At 46.4% G+C, this 20,422-nt stretch overlaps 2 protein-coding genes across 8 annotated transcripts in view; one reads left to right on the top strand and one right to left on the bottom strand.

The window, feature by feature from the left end:
* RUSC1 (RUN and SH3 domain containing 1) overlaps positions 1 to 20,422 on the bottom strand; it is a 148,123-nt gene that overhangs the window by 33,925 nt on the left and 93,776 nt on the right. The window lies entirely within an intron of this gene.
* The window catches only part of LOC126020739 (farnesyl pyrophosphate synthase-like), a 340,408-nt gene that overhangs the window by 254,911 nt on the left and 65,075 nt on the right, over positions 1 to 20,422 (top strand). The gene's annotated exons all lie outside the window — the stretch shown is intronic.

Here is a 20,422-nt window from a genome sequence, read left to right as displayed (position 1 = left end):
GTTGGAGGACAGACACCCCAGTCCCGTTCCCCTCAGCCTCTGTCCTGAGGGCACACTGGGCTCGTTCCCCTCAACCTCTGTCCTGAGGGCACTCTGGGCTCTGGCCACCCTGCAGGTAATAGTGGGGTCCACCTCTCTTCCAGGTGGGAGGCCCAGCTCTTCCACACCTCCCACAACAGGTCCCTGACACCTGGGTCTGTTCCTAGAGCAAATTTCTGGGAGGCAACTCCACAGAAAGTTTGGACCCAGTGGAGAGGCGAGGCTCGTGGGGGGTGTGGAAGGGCACCCGGGGACTCAGGAGAGGAGGTCAGGGTCATCAGCCAAGGAGAGACTGGGCGACTCACCACTGTCGATGCCAAACTGCACCAGGCAGTCTACGTCATCTGTCCAGACGGGCTCCGGAGGGTCTCAGTAGAGCAAAGGAAAGACTCTCTGACACAGGTGGGCCTGGGGAGCAGCCTGAGCAGAGCGAGTGACAGCGATGACAGCTGCCCATGGGCGGTACCAAGACAGAAGCTGAGCAGAGCTGAGGAGATAGCAGTGAGCTCAGACCAGGGGGAGTGTGGCCTCAGGGCATGAGAGTCCACATCTGTCCTAAGTTAGTCACACATCATAAGAGTTCGGGGGTAAGTCATTGCATGTCTCAGAGCATGGGAGTGGGGCACACTGGGCAAGTCTCAGGGCTTACTCCTCCTGGCTCTGCACTCAGGGATCACTCGTTGTGAGGCTCAGGGATTGAAGCTGGGTCAGTTGTGTGCTAGGTAAGTGTTGTGTATGTAAATATTTCTATGGGATTATTATGTTACTGACCCTACCCTGATCTGTGCCCTACTCTAGGGTGTGACCTGGCATTCTGCCCCCCCCCCAGGGTGGTACCTGATTCTCATGTATAAAAGCAAGGGTCTGTGGAAGGCAAGGGTTTTTTTCTGGGACCGATTCTGGGGCTTTTGGCTTCAGCCTTATTCACAGAATAAAGCTGATATCTTCAGAAGCCTGACTGCCTGTTAGCTTTATACCCATCACATTCACCTCAGAACCGCCCGCTGAACAGGCTGGCAGACACGTGCTCTGAGCTGGAGAAGAAAGACCTCATCCTCCATTCCTCCATCAGTCAACCCCATCAAGGGTTGTATTGCAGCAGTAAGCATCTTACCTGTTGAACTATCTCTCCTGTGACTACAGTGAAATTCCATGAAAACCTTGTCTTTCCTTAAATGTCTCCAAAAGAGGGGGCCGGAGAGATAGCATGGAGGTAAGGCGTTTGCCTTTCATGCAGAAGGTCATCGGTTCGAATCCCGGCGTCCCATATGGTCCCCCGTGCCTGCCAGGAGCAATTTCTGAGCATGGAGCCAGGAATAACCCCTGAGCACTGCCGGGTGTGACCCAAAAAAAAAAAACCACAAAAAAAAAACATGTCTCCAAAAGAGACCGCGGTGATGGCTCCATGGCAGGTGCATGTTTTGCATGCAGGGGACCCTAGTGACAAGCCCAAGCCTTGAGTAGGAAGAGGCCCTGAGTATTAGAGTGTGGGCCCAAAACAAAACAAAAGACCCACAAGGAATATCTAAGATAACAGGCTGTACATCAAATGATAGATGGGGAAAAGCCTCTTTGAGAAACAATCAAATGTCCTTTTTTGAGAAGTATAAGGGAGGGACCAGAACCAGGGTGTCACACAGGCCAGGCAAGAGCTCAATCATGAGTTTCTGTCTATCTATCTATCTATCTATCTATCTATCTATCTAATTATCATCTATCCACCCATCTATCTATCTTCTATCTTTGCTTTGTTTTGTTTTGTTTTGTTTTGGGGTCACACCCAGTGGCGCTCAGGGGTTACTCCTGGCTCTGTTCTCAGTAATTGCTCCTGGCAGGCACAAGGGACCATATGGGATGCCAGGAATACGAACCATGTCAGTCCTGAATCTGCTGTGTGCGCCCTACCGCTGTGCTCTGGCCCTATCTTTCTATAATCTCTTATCTATCTATATAGGTAGTAGATAGATAAACTTTTTGTTTGTTTTGGGCGCCATACCCAGCTGTTTCTGATTTTATGCTCAGGAGTGACCCCTGGTGGTGCTTGAGGGACTCTCTTGCAAGCATCTAAATTCCTGAACTATCTGCAGGCAGGCTCTAGGTCAGGGGTCTCAAACTTAATTTACCTGGGGGCCGCAGGAGGCAAAGTCGAGGTGAACCTTGAGTGCAAAGTCAGTAGTAAAGACTTGAACATTGGGGGATGTGACCCAAAAACTAAAACAAAACAAAACAAAAGACTCTAGGTCCTGGTGCTCAGTATCGTGAGGCTCCATGCAGAGGACTTGCTCTAGGTCTAGGACTCCACATTACCGGGAAGCCAGTGATCCTTCCCCTCAGCTGTCCCATTCCAGATCACCGGAGCAATTCCTTTGAGACCCACCTCTCCTTGCTCCTGCTACCTTTTTTCTTAATTCTACACTATACTGATAGGACAAAACCCAAGCTTGTGGCCCAAACATTCTAAACAGGGCCTGGAGTGGTGGCATGGAGCAGTAAGGCATCTGCCTTGCTGGCCCTAGCCTAGGTTCAATCCCCCAGCGCCCCATATGGTTTCCCCAAACCAGGAGCGATTTCTGAGCGCATAGCCAGGAGTAACCCCTGCGCGTCACCAGGTGTGGCCCAAACAAACAAAACAAACATCCCAAACATTGTAACACTTGCCACAAGTGCTCACCGGCCTGTTTTGGTCAGCACAATGATGGCTGCAGCACAACACTTGAAGGCGGCCTCCACAGCACCTATGGCAGTGACTTCAGTGAGGTCCCGGCTCAGTGGGGCTGCCCGGCGCAGTTCTTCAAACAGTTGGCGGTGGTACACGGCAGCCTCGGCTTCCCGAGCAATCTGCAGGCACAGGGAGGTCAGGCTGGGCAGGGGGCATTGGGCTGCCAGGGGCATTGGGGTTTCTGCAGGCCCAGTTCCCCCTAACCTCACCCCACGTGTTCCCTGAGCACCTACCGCATGCTGCATCTGAACAGCCTCCACAGGGAAGCTGTGTAATATTGAGTTCATGTAACATGAGTTACCTAAATTTTGTAATCCAGTGAAAACAGGTTTCTGTTTTTCTATTTGTGTTCCGGACTGTAAGGGTTTTTCACTGTTGTCAGACTCACTGAGGATATGTGTAGGTGTACCTATCTGAGACCCTGAATTTAGATGTAGCTACCTGAAACCCACCCATTTCTGGGAGGGGTCTTGGGAACCAGATATTATGTGTGACCTTACCTGCAAGACCCCGCCCATTCCTGGGAGGGGTCTTGAACAAGGTAGATAAACCTTTGAGCCAGGGGATTAGGGCGTCTGCCCTGCTGCGCGCTCGCTGGCTTTTGGGTCTTTGACCAGCATGGAGGTCAAAGGAGAATGGCTGAAAAGAGTTAAGAGGCAGGGCTAGCTAAGAATGGCTGAGTGCTTGAAAGGTTATGAGATAGGCCACACACATGTGGTGAATAGGGCATGAATAAAGCTGATGCTTCCTGATGCCTGTCTCTGAATGAGTCTCTGAATTGAGGCCGGATTAGCAGAAGTACCCTGCATAGGGCTCTGAGGCCTGATTTGTGCAGTACTAGAATGTGGTTTATTGTCTGAGTTGGCACTATCATGTGAGTCCATACCATGAACAGAATCAGGACTCCTTTGTGAACTTAGCACTGGAGGTTGGTCATCAGTGTTAAGATTTTTATTTGGGGGCCGGGTAGGTGGCGCTGGAGGTAAGGTGTCTGCCTTGCAAGCGCTAGCCAAGGAAGGACCGCGGTTCGATCCCCCGGCGTCCCATATGGTCCCCCCAAGCCAGGGGCGATTTCTGAGCACATAGCCAGGAGTAACCCCTGAGCGTCAAACGGGTGTGGCCCAAAAACAAAAACAAAAACAAAAAAAAAAAAAAAGATTTTTATTTGGATCGTGAGTGTCTAAATTACGTGTCCGGGTTGATTTTTTGCTGGCAAAAAATGCCTATATTCTTTTGTGTGTGTGTGTGTGGTTTTTGGGTCATACCCAGCAGTGCTCAGGGGTTTTTCCTGGCTCCTTGCTCAGAAATTGCTCCTGGCAGGCACGGGGGACCATATGAGACACCGGGATTCGAACCGATGACCTTCTGCATGAAAGGTAAACGTCTTACCTCCATGCTATCTCTCCGGCCCCATAAAAATGCCTATATTCTTGATGTTAGTGCTAGATTTATCAGCCTGTACTTTAGTCTGGATTTTCGTAGGATAAATTTTTTATTACCCATATTGGTCATCACTTTACAATTTCCACACTATTTCCTAACCACCAGCCAATGCACACCAACACAAAATTCCACAAACTATAACTAATGGAGACCACACAAACGATTCAAATATTGGAGTAGAAATTTTCGATTGAAATATAAACAGCAAACATCCTAAGACAATATTTGCTAGTGCCAAACCAAGTGGTTTACATCCAAACTGAATAATGCACTTGAATAATGCTGAACCGATGTGTTTAATAACAGATGGCATAATGAGCATGAGTATCCATAGAAATCAACCAAGGACCTCCAGAAGCAATTTCCAATAAAACATGTCACTTGGGCCCGGAGAGATAGCACAGCAGTGTTTGCCTTGCAAGCATCCGATCCAGGACCTAAGGTGGTTGGTTCGAATCCCGGTGTCCCATATGGTCCCCCGTGCCTGCCAGGAGCTATTTCTGAGCAGACAGCCAGGAGTAACCCCTGAGCACTACCGGGTGTGGCCCAAAAAACCAAAAAACAAAAAAAAACAAAAACAAAAAAAAATGGCACTTACAGTTACAGAGGGTCCAGATTCACCTGTTTCGGGCGTCATTTGTTGGTGGAAACTGAACCCCTTATTGATTGTTTCTGAGTCCACAAATAGCTCCCAGAAAGATAAATTAATTCCCATTCTTCAGTCCCCCCTTTTGGGGAAGACCTTGGTAATAATATCCAGAGTAAATAATTCACACAGACAAAAGATTAGGGAACAAAAGGTTCAGTGAAGAGAGTCCTTTGTCAGTCTGAAGCTAGCTCCCAAAAGCCACTTGAACCAGCCATCAGCACTGCCAAAAAAAAAGCCCCTTACACCTCCCCCACAAGCTATTTATTTCCTCCTTTAACACCCCCACCTGGAAGATACAGGTGGGACGACAGGCAAAAAACATACCTATAGCATACACTACAATTAGCATACAAGTGGCATGCACTACAGCTGAGCTTTTTGTTTTTTTGTGAAAAAGATTCAGTTCTGGGTTTGAGCCTGGATGGGGTAATGCAAGCTTCCTCACCCTTGTTTCAATGGCCTTTGAGCCTCCAGATGGGGTGTCGGCCATATTTGAAAATGGCTCCACTGGCCGTAGAGATAGCATGAGGGTAAGGCATTTGCCTTTCATGCAGAAGGTCTTCGGTTTGAATCCCGGCGTCCCATATGGTCCCCGTGCCTGCCAGGAGCAATTTCTGAGCACGGAGCCAGGAATAACCCCTGAGCACTGCCAGGTGTGACCCAAAAACCACAAAAAAAAAAAAAAAAAAAAAAAAGAAAAGAAAAGAAAAGAAAATGGCTCCACGTGGTGGCCCACCGCTTTGACTAGCTCCATCTGAAAAGAGCCAAAATGAAACTGAAAAGCAGGAAATCTCACCATGATCGCTGTCCTTTTGGGTTCAGGATTCAGGTCCATGTTCAGGGCGCCATTTGTTGATTAAAATAATAAATAAGGCCCTTAGGATGGAGCCGGATGGAGATCACGCATGGAGGTGCCTTCTCTTTCAAGTCATAACAATAGTACATCATGTAGGGCTCTTATCATACAGTCTCCTGAATCCTGCCAGGAAGAGTGATCTCTGAGCAAAGAGCCCTGAGTACTACCGGATGTGTCCCCAAAACAAACAAAAAAATTAAATGAAAATCTCTCTCTCTCTCTCTCTCTCTCTCTCTCTCTCTCATTCTCTCTCTGTCTCTCATAGTGCTGGTGTTGTGTTCAAAAATCTCTCTCTCTTTCTCTCTCTCTCTCATTCTCTCTATGTCTCTCTTAGTGCTGGTGTTGTGTTCAGTAGTAGTCCAGATTTTGGACCTGTTCTTTTAAACTTAGTTCAGACCTCTCAGATCAGGTCTGAGGTCAGACTCAATGTTTTTTGAACCTTTGAGCATCTGGCCTGCATTTTTGTAGGGAATCCTCTCATGGAACAGCCTTATCATCCTTTAATGAGTCCTCTTTCCTCATAGAAGCCAACCTAGTATGCTTGTTTAGGCATAGATATGTGGTAGGTTGTTGCATTAAATATTAATTATAAAGTTCTAGTAGTGCATGGATGGATGGTGAGGCCTTTCTTAGCCTACCCAGGCGCCTGCAGGCTCTTAGGTCCTTGGGTTTGTAGGTATCAGGGTGATGGCGAAAAAATGATCCACAAACAGTCAGATGTCAGATGAAGTTTCAGGAGAAATCCAGTTTTTATTACAAGGCCCTAACTGCCTTGTATTTCAAGGCCCTATTCCTATGCATATACCTCACATAGCCTTTAAACTAAGCAGCCTCTGCCTCAATCCTGTGTCTCCTCTCTACCTGCTGCTTCTTCCTGGCTCAGTCTGTCTCTCACCCCTCCCCTTCGGCCACTCTTAATTACCAACCACAGACCCCTCCCAGCTGGGGGGGGGCTCCCCCTTTCCAGGTGAGATAGGCAGGAAGTTCCTTGAGGAGTAACAGTAGGTCTGGGACTGGGCCTAGAAAATGTGGCTCTAAAGTAGAACCATCACTACTCAGCACCATTGCTTCCCTTTAAAAATGTTTCTGGGTAGAGAAGGGGAGCTAAAGCACCAGACATTGGGGCTATGATAATGGGTAAAACTCTCCATGGCAGTAGAGAACCTGGGGTCATTGACTTTGGATATAGAAGATAGAACAATTTTTTTTTTTTTTTTTTTTTTTTTTTTTTTTTGGTTTTTGGGCCACACCCCTTTGATGCTCAGGGGTTACTATGTGCTCAGAAATCGCCCCTGGCTTGGGGGGACCATATGGGACGCCGGGGGATCGAACCGTGGTCCTTCCTTGGCTAGCGCTTGCAAGGCAGACACCTTACCTCCAGCGCCACCTACCCGGCCCCTGATAGAACAATTTTTGTTTGTTTGTTTTGGGCCACACCTGGCGGTGCTCAGGGATTATTTCTGGCTCTGAGCTCAGGAATCACTCTTGGTGGGCTCAGGGTACCACATGGGATGCCAGGGATCAAACCCAGGTCAGTTGCGTGCAAGGCAAGAGCCCTACATGCTGTGCTATTTCTCTGGCCTCCCTGAATATATTGTTAATGGGAATTTGCTTAATCAAATTTGTAATGAGTTTGTGCACCTAGAGAAAGCTATGCTGTAGAACAAAGAGGTCTTTATTATTTCTTTTTAAAGAGGTCTTTATGGGGCCGGGAAGGTGGCGCTGGAGGTAAGGTGTCTGCCTTGCAAGCACTAGCATAGGACGGACTACAGTTCGACCCCCCTGTGTCCCATATGGCCCCCCAAGCCAGGAGCGATTTCTGAGTGCATAGCCAGGAGTAACCCCTGAGCATCAAACGGGTGTGGCCCAAAAATCAAAATAAATAAATAAATAAATAAAGAGGTCTTTATACCAGTTGATTACATTGGTGGATCTCGGTTAGGTAAGCACTTAAAACCTTAGACAAAGCTCAAGGTTCCAGAGGTAGGGCATTTGCCTTGCATGTTGCTGACCCGGGTTCAAAGCCGGGCATCCTAAATGGTCCCCTGAGCCTGTCAGGAGTGATCTCTGATCACACAAGCATGAGTAACCCTTGAGTGTCGGCATGTGTGGCTAAGAAAGAAAGGAAGGAAGGAAGGAAGGAAGAAAAAGGAAGGAAGGAAGAAGGAAGGAAGGAAAGAAGGAAGGAAGGAGAGAGGGAGGGAGGGAGGGAAGGACAGAGAGAAAGAAAGAAAGCAAGAAAGAAAAAAGAAAGAAAGAAAGGAAGGAAGGAAGGAAGGAAGGAAGAAAGAAAGAAAGAAAGAAAGAAAGAAAGAAAGAAAGAAAGAAAGAAAGAAAGAAAGAAAGAAAGAAAGAAAACAGAAAGAAAAGAAAAGAAAGCTCAGGGGTCCAAGAGATGTTTTGGGACATTATTGCAAACTCATCATAACGATACATCACATGCAGAGGCATGTTACATCAAAATAGTCACCTGAACCCCCCAGGAGTGATTCCTGAGCACAAAGCCAGGAAAAAGCTCTAAGTGCCATTGGCCGTGGCACAAAACATAAACACAAATAAAATAAAATAAAGACAAAGCAAGAGCTGGAGGGGTAGTACAGCAGGCAGGCACTTGCCTCACATACAGCCCACCTGGGTTCAGATCCCAGGTATCCCATACTGTCCCCCAGAGCACATGGCAAGGGATAATAATTCTTTTTGTTTGTTTGTTTGTTTGGTTTTGGTTTTGGTTTTTGGGTGGCACCCCGCGGTGCAGTGCTCAGGGTTACTCCTGACTCCTGCACTCAAAAATCCCTCCTGGCATGCTCGGGGGACCATAAGGGATGCTGGGAATCAAACAACTGTTTGTACTGGGTTGATAGTGTGCAAGGCAAATACCCTACCGCAGTGCTCTCTCTCCAATCCTCTGGGATAATAATTCTTGAGTGCTGCGCCAGTTACGATCCAAAAATAAACAGAAAAGCAAAATTTAATAAAGAAAAATAAAACAGTACTCTGGGCATGAAGCTGGAAAGACAGGAAGGCTAAATGACCTTCAGGACAGAGACCGCACAGGCTTAGATACACGCTAGGAGTTACATGCTTAGATACACGCTTAGATGCACAGAGACTCACACACGCGCTGGCCCTGCTTTCCACACATGCACATCCCACATACACAACCCACAGGCCCAAACACACAGCCACGCGTGTGCACTTGGGCTCATACACAGATAGACACACGGGCACACAGGCCTAGTGGCAAGCTCTGTCCTCGAGGCCTTTATTTTGCAAACTAGAGCACATCCAGAGATACCAAAAGCCAGCCAGCAGGAGGCTCTGGAGCACTGCACTTAAGACTCAGAGGCTCTCGAGTTTCCCAGGTGGCTGCCACTCCTTCCTCGCCCTCATGCCCGCAGAGCTCAGACTCAGGCCCCCAGGCCCGTCTTCGCTGCCTGCTGCAGAGCCAGAGCGACCTGGAGCCCCGCAGAGTAGGAGCGCCGCCTCCCACCCGCTCTCCACTGAGCAGGCCCCAGCTTCTCTTTTTGATTTTTTGGTTTTTGGGCCATAGCCGGTGCTCAGGGGTTACTCCTGGCTCTGCTCTCAGAAATCGCCCCTATAGTCAGCCGAGCTCTAAGCAAGTTTCTGCAAACCTAGATAACGTATTTTTTCTTCCCTCAAGACGCACTTTTCATCCCCCCTCCAAAATGGGGGAAATGTCTGTGCGTCTTATGGAGCGAACGAGGCCTGGAGCTGAAGCCTGAGCGCAAGGGAGAGGGGAGAACAGATAGTACCTAATTACTTGAGTACTCGACACTTAAACTCTCTCCATTTGTTAATGGCAATCCTTCCTTCCTTCCTCCCTCCCTCCCTCCCTCCCTCCCTCCCTCCCTCCCTCCCTCCCTCCTTCCTTCCTTCCTTCCTTCCTTCCTTCCTTCCTTCCTTCCTTCCTTCCTTCCTTCCTTCCTTCCCCTTTCCATCTTTCTTGGTTTGTGGGTCACACCTGGTAGCACTCAGGGGTTACTCCTGGCTCTGTGCTCAGAAATCGCTCCCGGCAGGCTCAGGGGGCCATATGGGATGCCAAGATTTGAACCACCGTCCGTCCTGGATTGGCTGCGTGCAAGGCAAACGCCTTATGCTGTGCTATCTCTCTGGCCCCTGGAGTGTGAAATGCTTGGAAGGGTAGCCCAGACCTCAATAATAGGAACCCAGGGGTGTGTGGGTGGGGCTCTGTATGTTTTCAAAAAGTATGTTCAAAATGAGCTTACATGAATTCAATGGATTTTTTTTTTAACAATATTCAAGATTCAGAGATACAGAGTGTAGCCAGGATCAAACCCGGGTGGGCTGCAGACCAGGCAATCACCCCCCGACCTGTTGTGCTGTTTCTCGTGGCCACAGTCTCCGGGAATTTGTCTGGTTGTCTGGTTGCTGCATATGAATGGAAACACCTGTCTTTGTGTGAAATTTAATGTCACTACAATGTTTTCAAGGTTCCCCACCCCAGCACTTGTACCAAAATCTTTCTTCCTTCTCTCTCTCTCTCTCTCTCTCTCTCTCTCTCTCTCTCTCTCTCTCTCTCTCTCTCTCTCTCTCTCTCTCTCTCTCTCTCTCTCTCTCTCTCTCTCTCTCTCATATTTTTGGGCCACACCTTGCAAGTGCACTCACTCACTACAATTAAGTTCACTCTGCACTCAGAAATCACGACTGGCAGTCTCGGGAGACCATATGGGATCCCAGAGATTGAACTCAAGTTGAGCACGTGCAAGGCAAACGCCCTATGTGCTGTCACTCCAGGTCCTCACAAAAATCTTTCTTTTCTCTTTTTTTTCTTTTTTGATTTTTTGGGTCACACTGGCGGCATTCATGGCTTACTACTGGCTCAGAGCTCAGAAAATACTCCTAGCAGAGTTGAAGGACTATATGGATTGCCAGAGATCAAATGTTCTACTCTAGTGCAAGAAAAACGCCCTACCCAAATGTGCTATCCCTTCGACTCCAGAATCTTTTATTTTCTCTCTCCTTTCCTCCAGCTTTGCTTCCTCCGTCCCTCCCCCCCTCCCTCCCAAGATTGAACCTGGGATTTCTGGAATCCCAAATACCTCACTCTTGCAGAGATCATCTCCAAGTGCCCTGTATCAGTAAATATGTAACTTTGCACCCTTTTGTTTCGTGCTGATGCAATCTTAAAGATGTCAATATTTGGGGAAGTGGTCAGGGCTGTTGCCTTGTACATAGCTGACCTGGATTTGATCCCTGAGCAGCCCTAGAAGTGATCCCTGAACACAGCTAGTTGTAGCCCCAAAACAAAACAAGAAAATTAAAAAGAGAGATTAAAAGAAACAAAATGTCAAAATTATTCTTTTTGGGGGAGTCACACAGGGCAGCGCTCAGGGGCTACTCCTGGTTCTACGCTCAGAAATCGCTCCTGGCAGGCTTGGGGGGCTATATGGGATGCCAGGATTCAAGCCATTGTCCTTCTGCATGCTAGGCAAATGCCTTACCTCCATGCTATCTCTCCAGCCCCAGAATTATTTTAATTTATTTTTTTCTCTCCATCAGTCACTGCTGCTACCAAAAACAAAAATAAAGAGAACTGGGACCAGAGAGATAGAATGGAGGTAGGGTGTTTACCTTACATGCAGGATGGTGATTCAAATCTTGGCATCCCATCTAGTCCCCTGAGCCTGCCAGGAGTGATTTCTGAGTATTGAGCCAGGAGTAGCCCCTGAGCGCTGCCAGGTGTGACCCAGAAACAAACAAAAGGAAAATTGAATCCATTTTGCCTCTCAGCAATGCTCTTCAAAAAGCTTAAGAGCTTTGGCTGATTTTACAGAGTAAGTTTTCTTCCATTACTTGGCTGGAAAAGCCTGATATTTTTTTTTCACTAGGATGCCTTGTAACTTTTTCATCATTTGTTCTCCCATTTCTAATGCCCCAGTATATGACATCGATGGTTCTTCATCAGGGAACAGTGGTGTCACTGGCCACAACACTGACCATAACAATGTTCACAAATTACAAGTCTGCTCAACAAGTAGCATTTGCCACTTTGATTTATCTGCTATGCCATGTGTCAGGCCCATATAATGTGGTGAGTGACTCAGCATACATGGCTGGCCTTTTCCCTGGAATTGTCCCTGCCTCCCTTAATGCCCATATCCATGTGGTTCAGGATTTGCTTTAGCAATTACAATCTCTTACAAAAGAGCTTTATTTCTTTACTCAGATTAGATCTCATTCTGATCTCCATGGGCTGATGACTCTAGGAAATAAAACTGCTGATTGCCTGGCAGTGCCTATGTTTACATTGTTGTATTAAGCCCTTTGGATGGGCTTGGATGAAGGTGAATGGTGATGGAGGCCTTTGTCCTCCAGCTCAGGACCAAGTGGCTTCACTTTCTTCATCAGCCGGCGGGTCTGCCAGTTCAGGTGATTGTGGCGGGCAGAAAACTCACATGTAGTCAGGCTTTCAGAGAAATAACATCTTTATTTTTCCTGGCCAACATGTGTGGCCTATAGTAACCATTTATGCTGGATCCTTATTCAGCCCTGCATTGTACCTTATTCCTCAGTCATCTCCTTCTCTTGCTTCCTCCAGCATTCAGGCAAATCACCCTTTTGCCCCTCAAGCAAAAGCTTTTATAACCTTCCAAGACCCCTCCCAGAAATGGGAGGTCTATTAGCAGGTAAGATTACACCAGAGATATGGGGGGTGTGGTTACATACATCACCAGTAGAAAGGCAACAAACCCCTATACACAAATGTCCTTCGCCTTCAAGTGCATTCTTGCATTCCACGAAGACAAGCCAGACAAATCTTCTGCACATATCATACCTGTGTTTCATTACACTGTGCCCCACATGTAGCCGCAGCTAAGCCAAGGGCTGCAGACAATTGAATTATGGCAGATGGATGTTAGGTATGTTAACCTTTTCCAAACAAACCCTATCTTCATGTAGTAGTTGACACTTATTCTCATTTATATGTGCTGTTTCTATGATGTCTGAGAGAGGAGGCACTGTCTGTTACTTTTTTTTTTTTTTTTTTCGTTTTTGGTTTTTGGGTCACACCCAACAGCACTCAGGAGTTCCTCCTAGCTCTATGCTCAGAAATCACTCCTGGCAGAATTGGGGGACCATATGAGATACCAGGATTCAAACCACCACCTTCTATATGCAATACCTTCCCTCCATGCTATCTCTCCAGCCCCTATTTGTTCCTTTTCATTACAATTTTTTTCTGCATGGGTATTTCCCATGCCGTCAAAACTGATAATGGGGGCCGGGCGGTGGCGCTAAAGGTAAGGTGCCTGCCTTACCTGCGCTAGCCTAGGACGGACCGCGGTTCGATCCCCCGGCGTCCCATATGGTCCCCCAAGCCAGGAGCAACTTCTGAGCACATAGCCAGGAGTAACCCCTGAGCGTCACCAGGTGTGGCCCAAAAACCAAAAAAAAAAAAAAAACTGATAATGGACCAACCTACACTAGTAAAACTTTTCAATCGTTCTGTAAAAAAGAGTGGCAAATCAAACATGTCACTGGTATTCTGTTGGTTTACACTTTGTCTTCACCCAAAACACCCAAAGCTTTTCTGGCTTATTTGTTTACAACTTGTTTTCACCCAAAATGGAGATTTTTTTTTCCCCCCTATTTTCCTCCTATTCTATGTCAAAATCCTACCTGGGCTGGTCTAGCTCAAGTTAAGCCTTTTGACCTTGACTTCCCCTACTGAGGGTGGTCTTCATGCTTATTAAAAACTGCAGTTCTGGGGCCGGAGAGATAGCACAGTGGTAAGGCATTTGCCTGGAATGTGACTGACCCAGGACAGACCCTGATTGGATTCTCGGCATCCCGTAAGGTCACCCAAGCTTGCCACCAAGAGTGATTTCTTTCTTTCTTTCCTTCCTTCCTTCCTTCCTTCCTTCCTTCCTTCCTTCCTTCCTTCCTTCCTTCCTTCCTTCCTTCCTTCCTTCTCTTCTTCTTTCTGTCTTTCTTTCTCTCTTTCTCTTTTTCTTTCTCTCTCTTTCTTTCCTTTTTTCTTCTTCTTTTCTTTCCTTTTTTCTTCTTCTTTCTTTCTTCTTTTCTTTCTTCTTTCTTTCTTTCTTTCATTTCTTTCTTTCTTTCTTTCTTTCTTTCTTCTTTCTTTCTTTCTTTCTTTCTCTTTCTTTCTTTCTTTCTTTCTTCTTTTCTTCTTTCTTTCTTTCTTCTTTCTTTCTTTTTTCTTTCTTTCTTTCTTTCTTTCTTTCTTTTCTTTCTTTCTTTCTTTCTTTCTTTTTCTTTCTTTCTTTCTTTCTCTCTCTCTCTTTCTTTCTTCTTTCTTCTTTCTTTCTCTCTCCCCTCCCTCCCTCCTCCTTCCTTCCTTTCTCTTTCCCTTCCTTCCTTCTTTCTTTCTTTCTTTCTTTCTTTCTTTTTCTTTCTTTCTTTCTTTCTTTCTTTCTTTCTTTCTTTCTTTCTTTCTTTCTTTTCTTTTTTCTTTCTTTCTTCTTTCTTTTTCTTTCTTTCCTTTTTTCTTTTTTTTTTTTGGTTTTTGGGTCACACCCAGCAGCACTCAGGGGTTACTCCTGGCTTTATGCTCAAAAATCGCTCCTGCCAGGCTCAGGGGACCATATGGGATGCCAGGATTCAAACCACTGTTCTTCTGCATGCAAGGCAAATGCCCTACCTCCATGCTATCTCTCCGGCCCCAACCAGGAGGGATTTCTGAGTGTAGAGCCAGGAGTAACCCCTGAGTGGTGCTAGGTGTGGCCCAAAAACAAACAAACAAACAACAACAAAAAACAAAAAACCTGCAGTTCTGGCAGGCAACACTTTCACTCAAGGAAACAGAAAGCTACTCGAGCGCATGTGGTTCACCCTCTCAGCCTGGTTTGAATTATTTTCTGTGGCAAACTCTGTTCCTGACCCATTTCCCAGGGTGGGTACAGCGTGTGGAGCCTTTGTATACCTTACAATCTTCAATCCTCAGGGACATTGCATCATTTGAACTTGTTCACAGTACCCTTACAACTCACTTATTAAAACGCAGAAAAGGAGGCAGGCTCCCACTTGATTCCTTTTATGTTTGTTTGTTTATTTGTTTGTTTGTTTGTTTTGGGGTCACACCCAGCAGCGCTCAGGGCATACTCCTGGCTCTATGCTCAGAAATCACTCCTGGCAGGCTCGGGAGACTATATGGGATGCCGGGATTCCAACCTCTGACCCTCTGCATGCAACAAAATGCCTTACCTCCATCCTATCTCTCCAGCCCTTTGTTGTTTTTTGTTTTGTCTTGTTTTTTGGGTTACACCGGGCAGCACTCAGGGAATACTCGTGGCTCTGCACTCAGAAATCACTGCTGGCAGGCCGGGATTTGAACCACCATCCATCCTGGTTCAGCTGCATGCAAGGCAGACACCCTACCACTGTGCTATCTCTCTGGCCCCCTACTTGACTCCTTCTTTTTGGGGGGGACACACCCAGTGACGCTCAGGGGTTACTCTTGCCTATGTGCTCAAAAAATTGCTCCTGGCTTGGGGGACCATATGGGATGCCAGGATTAGAACCACCGTCCTTCTACATGCAAGGCAAACACCCTACCTCCATGCTATCTTTCCAGCCCCTCATTAAATTTATTGAATTTACAACACTTTCAAGAAGATGCACAGGCTCAAAAAACAGTTAATTTACCTATTTGAGTAAATTTCTTTTTGGCTTTTGAGCCACACCCAGTGGTGCTCAGGCTTCTGCTCCTGACTCTGCACTCAGAAATCACTCCTGATAGGGGCCTGAGCCTGGCAGGCCATTTGCCTTGCACGTGCTAACCTTGATGGACTGTGGTTTGATCCCCAGGTGTCCCATATTGTCCCCCAAGCCAGGAGCAATTTCTAAGCGCATAGACAGGAATACCCCCTGAGCGTCATCGGGTGTGGTCCAAAAATTAAAAAAGAAAAAAAAGAAAAGAAAGAAAGAAAAAGAGAAAGAAAGAAAGAAAGAAAGAGAGAGAGAGAGAAAGAAAGTAAAAGAGAAAGAAAGAAAGAAGGAAGGAAGGAAGAGAGAAAGAAAGAAATAGAAAGAAAGAAAGAAGGACGGACGGGACGCAGGAAGGAGAAAGGAAGGAAGAAGAAAGGAAGAAAGAAAGAAGAAAGAGAGAAAGAAAGAAAAAGAAAGAAAGAAGAAAGAAAGAAAGAAAAGAAAGAAAGAAGAAAGAAGGAAGGAAGAAAGAAAGTAAAAAGAAAGAAAGAAAGAAAGGAAGGAAGGAAGAGAAGGAAGGAGAAAGAAAGAAAGAAAGAAAGAAAGAAGAAAGAAGAAAGGAAGAAAGAAAGAAAGAAAGAAGAAAGAAAGAAAGAGAGAGAGAAAGAAAGTAAAAAGAAAGAAAGAAAGGAAGGAAGGAAGGAAGGAAGAGAGAAAGAAAGAAAGTAGAAAGAAAGAAAGAAGGAAGGGAGGAAGGAAGGAAGGAAGAGAAAGAAAGAGAGAGAAAGAGAGAGAAAGTAAGAAGGAAGGAAGGAGGGAAGGAAGGAAGGAAGGAAGAAAGAAAGGAAGGAAGGAAGGAAGAAAAAGAAAGGAAGGAAGAAAGAAAGAAAGGAAGAAAAAGAAATCACTCCTGACAGGCTCGCAGGACCATATGGGGTTCCAGGTATAGAATTCAGGTCCATCCTGGGTCAGCTGCATGCAAGGTAAATGTTCTACCGCTGTGCTATCTTTTTGGCCCCCCCTATATAGGTAAATATTGACAAAGAATGAGTAGAAGGTAACCTCATTTGAGGAATAGGCTATGCTTATTTCTACAGATGGCAGCCCCACCAAGAAAGTCTGGGGCCCATTACGCCTCTTCAGAAGTAGAATTCTTTTTTTTTTTTTTTTTTTTTTTTTTGGTTCTTGGGCCACACCCGGTGACGCTCCAGGGTTACTCCTGGCTATGCTCTCAGAAGTCGCTCCTGGCTTGGGGGACCATATGGGATGCCGGGGGATCGAACCGTGGTCCGTCCTAGGCTAGCGCAGGTAAGGCAGGCACCTTACCTTTAGCGCCACCGCCCGGCCCCAGAAGTAGAATTCTTACAACTGATAAAACCAAGGTTAGGGAACCCTCTAAGATGAAGCATTCCCACTTCTACTCAGATATAACACAGGGAAACCAGCAGAAACTCCAACAGATAATTGGAATAACAAGCCAACATCTCACCGAAAGCCGATTTTGCGAGTTTAAGGAGTAACCAGATTCAAAGTCTCAGTATTATTTTTGGTGGAACTGGTACAGCTCTCACTGGACTTCATAATTTAGGAAATACTTGTTACATAAATTCAATATTACAGTGCCTGTGTAATACTCTGTGTTTGGCTGATTGTTTCAACTGAAACTATTACCAAGGAAGATAATAACAGAAAGGTGAAGTGGCAGAAGAATTTGACTTAATTATGAAAGCTCTGTAGGCAGACAGTACAGATTTAATAGCCCAAACGACTTTAAAATAATCATTAGAAAGATTATTTTTTGTTTGTTTGTTTGTTTTTTGGGGCCACACCCCGTGACACTCAGGGGTTACTCCTGGCTATGCACTCAGAAATCGCTCCTGGCTTGGGGAACCATATGGGATGCCAGGGGATCAAACTGCAGTCTGTCCTAGGCTTGCGCAGGCAAGACAGACGCCTTACCCCTCGCGCCACCACTCCTGCCTTGAGAAGATTATTTTAATCTAATTTGCAGGACTAATTTGCAGGATACAGCTAACAATATTCACAAGAACTGCTTCTACTTCTGAGGAATGGTATCCATGAAGATCTGAATAAAGAAAATAATCAGGGGCCGGGAAGGTGGCGCTAGAGGTAGGGTGTCTGCCTTGCAAGCGCTAGCCAAGGAAGGACCACGGTTTGATCCCGGGCGTCCTATATGGTCCCCCCAAGCCAGGGGCGATTTCTGAGCGCATAGCCAGGAGTAACCCCTGAGGGTCAAATGGGTGTGGCCCCAAAACCAAAAAAAGAAAAAGAAAGAAAAGAATCAGGGGCCAGAGCCATGGTGCAAGTGGTAAGACCTTGCTGGTGCTAGCCTAGTTTGATCTCCCAACGTCCCATATGGCCCCCAAGCCAGGAGCAATTTCTGAGTGCATAACCTGGAGTAGGCCCAGGTGTGGCCGAAAAACAAAACAAAACAAAGCAAAAAAAAGAGAAGATAATCGGAAAAACATGAAGAAAATAATGATCATCTCGATGACTTGAAAACTGCAGAGCATACTTGGCAGAAACACAAGAAGCTCAATGAGTTTATTATTGTTACAATTTTTCAGGGCCAGTTCAAATCCATAGTCCAGTGTCTTACCTGTTGCAAAAAGTCTCAGACATTTGACGCCTTTATATATCTATCTCTGCCACTAGCATCTACAGGTAAATGTACATTACAGGATTGCCTTATGTTATTTTCCAAAGAAGAAAAACTTACAAATAAAAATATTTTACTGAAGTCATTGTGGAGCTTGGAATTCTCTAAAAAGATAGAAATTGGAGGCCAGAGGAATAGCATGGAGGTAGGGCATTTGCCTCACATGCAAAAGGAAGGTGGTTTGAACCCCGGCATCCCATATGGTCCCCCGAGCCTGCCAGGAGCGAATTCTGAGCATAGAGCCAGGAGTAACCCCTCAGCTCTGCCAGGTATGACCCAAAAACCAAAAACAAACAAACAAACAAACAAAATCAACAAAATAAGAAGCTTGGAAGTTACCACCTGTGCTTTTAGTGCATCTGAAACCTTTTTCCTACAATAGCTGGTGGAAGCAAAAATTACAGACATATGTGGACTTTCTTTACACAATCTTGACTTGTCTAATGAGTGAGAGAAGTAGAATGCCTGTCTCGAATACAGGCAAAGGTTGGGAAGGAGTGAGGGGGGCATTGGTGGTGGGAATGTTGCACTGGTGAAGGGGGGTGTTTATGACTGAAACCCAACTACATTGTCATCATGGTGCTTAAATAAAGATTTTTTTTTTTTTTTTTGGTTTTTGGGCCACACCCTGTGACGCTCAGGGGTTACTCCTGGCTATGCGCTCAGAAGTTGCTCCTGGCTTCTTGGGGGACCGGGGGATCGAACCGCGGTCCGTCCTAGGCTAGCGCAGGCAAGGCAGGCACCTTACCTTCAGCGCCACCGCCCGGCCCCGAAATAAAGATTTTATATATTAAAAAAATCTTGGAGCTGGAGAGATAGCATGGAGGTAGGGCATTTGCCTTGCATGCAGAAGGTTGGTTGGAATCCCAGCATCCCATATGGTCCCCCGAGCCTGCCAGAAGCGATTTCTGAGCGTAGAGCCAGGAGTAACCCCTGAACGCTGCCGGGTATAATCCAACCCCCCCCCAAAATCTTGACTTATCATAGTATGTTATTGATCCAAAGAACAATTTGAAGAAATGTAATTTATTTTCTGTTTCAAATCACTATGGTGGGCTGGATGGATGCTACTACACTACCTATTGTAAAAATGCAACAGGACAACACTTGTTTTTTTGTTTTTGTTTTGTTTTTTGTTTTTTCGGCCACATCTGTTTGATGCTCAGGGGTTACTCCTGGCTAAGAGCTCAAAAATTGCCCCTGGCTTGGGGGGACCATATGGGATGCCAGTGGGATCAAACCGCGGTCCTTCCTTGGCTAGCACTTGCAAGGCAGACACCTTACCTCTAGCGCCACCTCGCCGGCCCCAGAACAACACTTGTTTAAGTTTGATGATCGAACACAAAATTTCAGATATCCCAAATCTTCTGTGAAATCTTTAGCAGCTTATATTCTCTTCTACACTTCAGTGACATCAAGAGCAACTAATATAGACACGTAAGTTTAAGTACATTATCAGCTAGTTATCTTTTAAAAGAAACAAAGAAACCCTGAGGGGCCAGAGTGGTGGAACAAGTGATAATGCATTTGCCTAGGACAGACCACAGTTTGATCCCCAGGTGTCCCATATGGTCCCCCAAAGCCAGAAGTAACCCCTGAGTGTCACCGGGTGTGCTCCCCCCAAAAAAAATAAAGAAAAAAGAAACCTTGAGATGCTATAGAATAAGCATTATAAAAATGTTTTAGCAACTTATTTTCCAAATAAGTATGTCTGGGGCCGGAGCGATAGCACAGTGGTAGGGTGTTTGCCTTGCCCAAGGCTGACCCAGGAAAGAACTGGGTTCGATTCCTGGTATCCCATATGGTCCCCCAAGCCAGGAGCGATTCCTGAGCGCATAGCCAGGAGTATCCCCTGAGTGTCACCGGGTGTGGCCCAAAAACCCAACCCCCCAAAGAAAGTATGTCTGCACTAATGTTCTGTGTTGGTTGCGTGCAAGGCAAACACTCTACTGCTGTGCTATCTCTTAGGCCTCTGTCTACAATAATGTTCTTTTTTTGGGGAGAGAGGGGGAGTCACACCCAGTGGTGCTCAGGGGTTACTCCTGGCTCTGTGCTCAGAAATCGCTCCTGGCAGGCTCAGGAGACCATATGGGATGCCGGGATTCGAACCACCATCAGTCTTGGATTGGCCGCTTGCAAAGCAAAAGCCTTACCGCTGTGCTATCTCTCTGGCCCTTGCAATAATGTTCTAATGTTTTTGCCCACAGAAGCTATGGAGAAAGAACCTGGATGCTATGAATTCTTATTAATGTGCCCATGTAAGAATGCTTTAGGGGCCGGGCGGTGGCGCTGGAGGTAAGGTGCCTGCCTTGCCTGCGCTAACCTAGGACGGACCTCGGTTCGATCCCCCGGCGTCCCATATGGTCCCCCCAAGCCAGGAGCGAC

This window comes from Suncus etruscus, chromosome 10 (genome assembly GCF_024139225.1).
Source record: "Suncus etruscus isolate mSunEtr1 chromosome 10, mSunEtr1.pri.cur, whole genome shotgun sequence".
Lineage (NCBI taxonomy): Eukaryota > Metazoa > Chordata > Mammalia > Eulipotyphla > Soricidae > Suncus > Suncus etruscus.
This window is presented reverse-complemented; position numbering and strand designations above follow the sequence as displayed.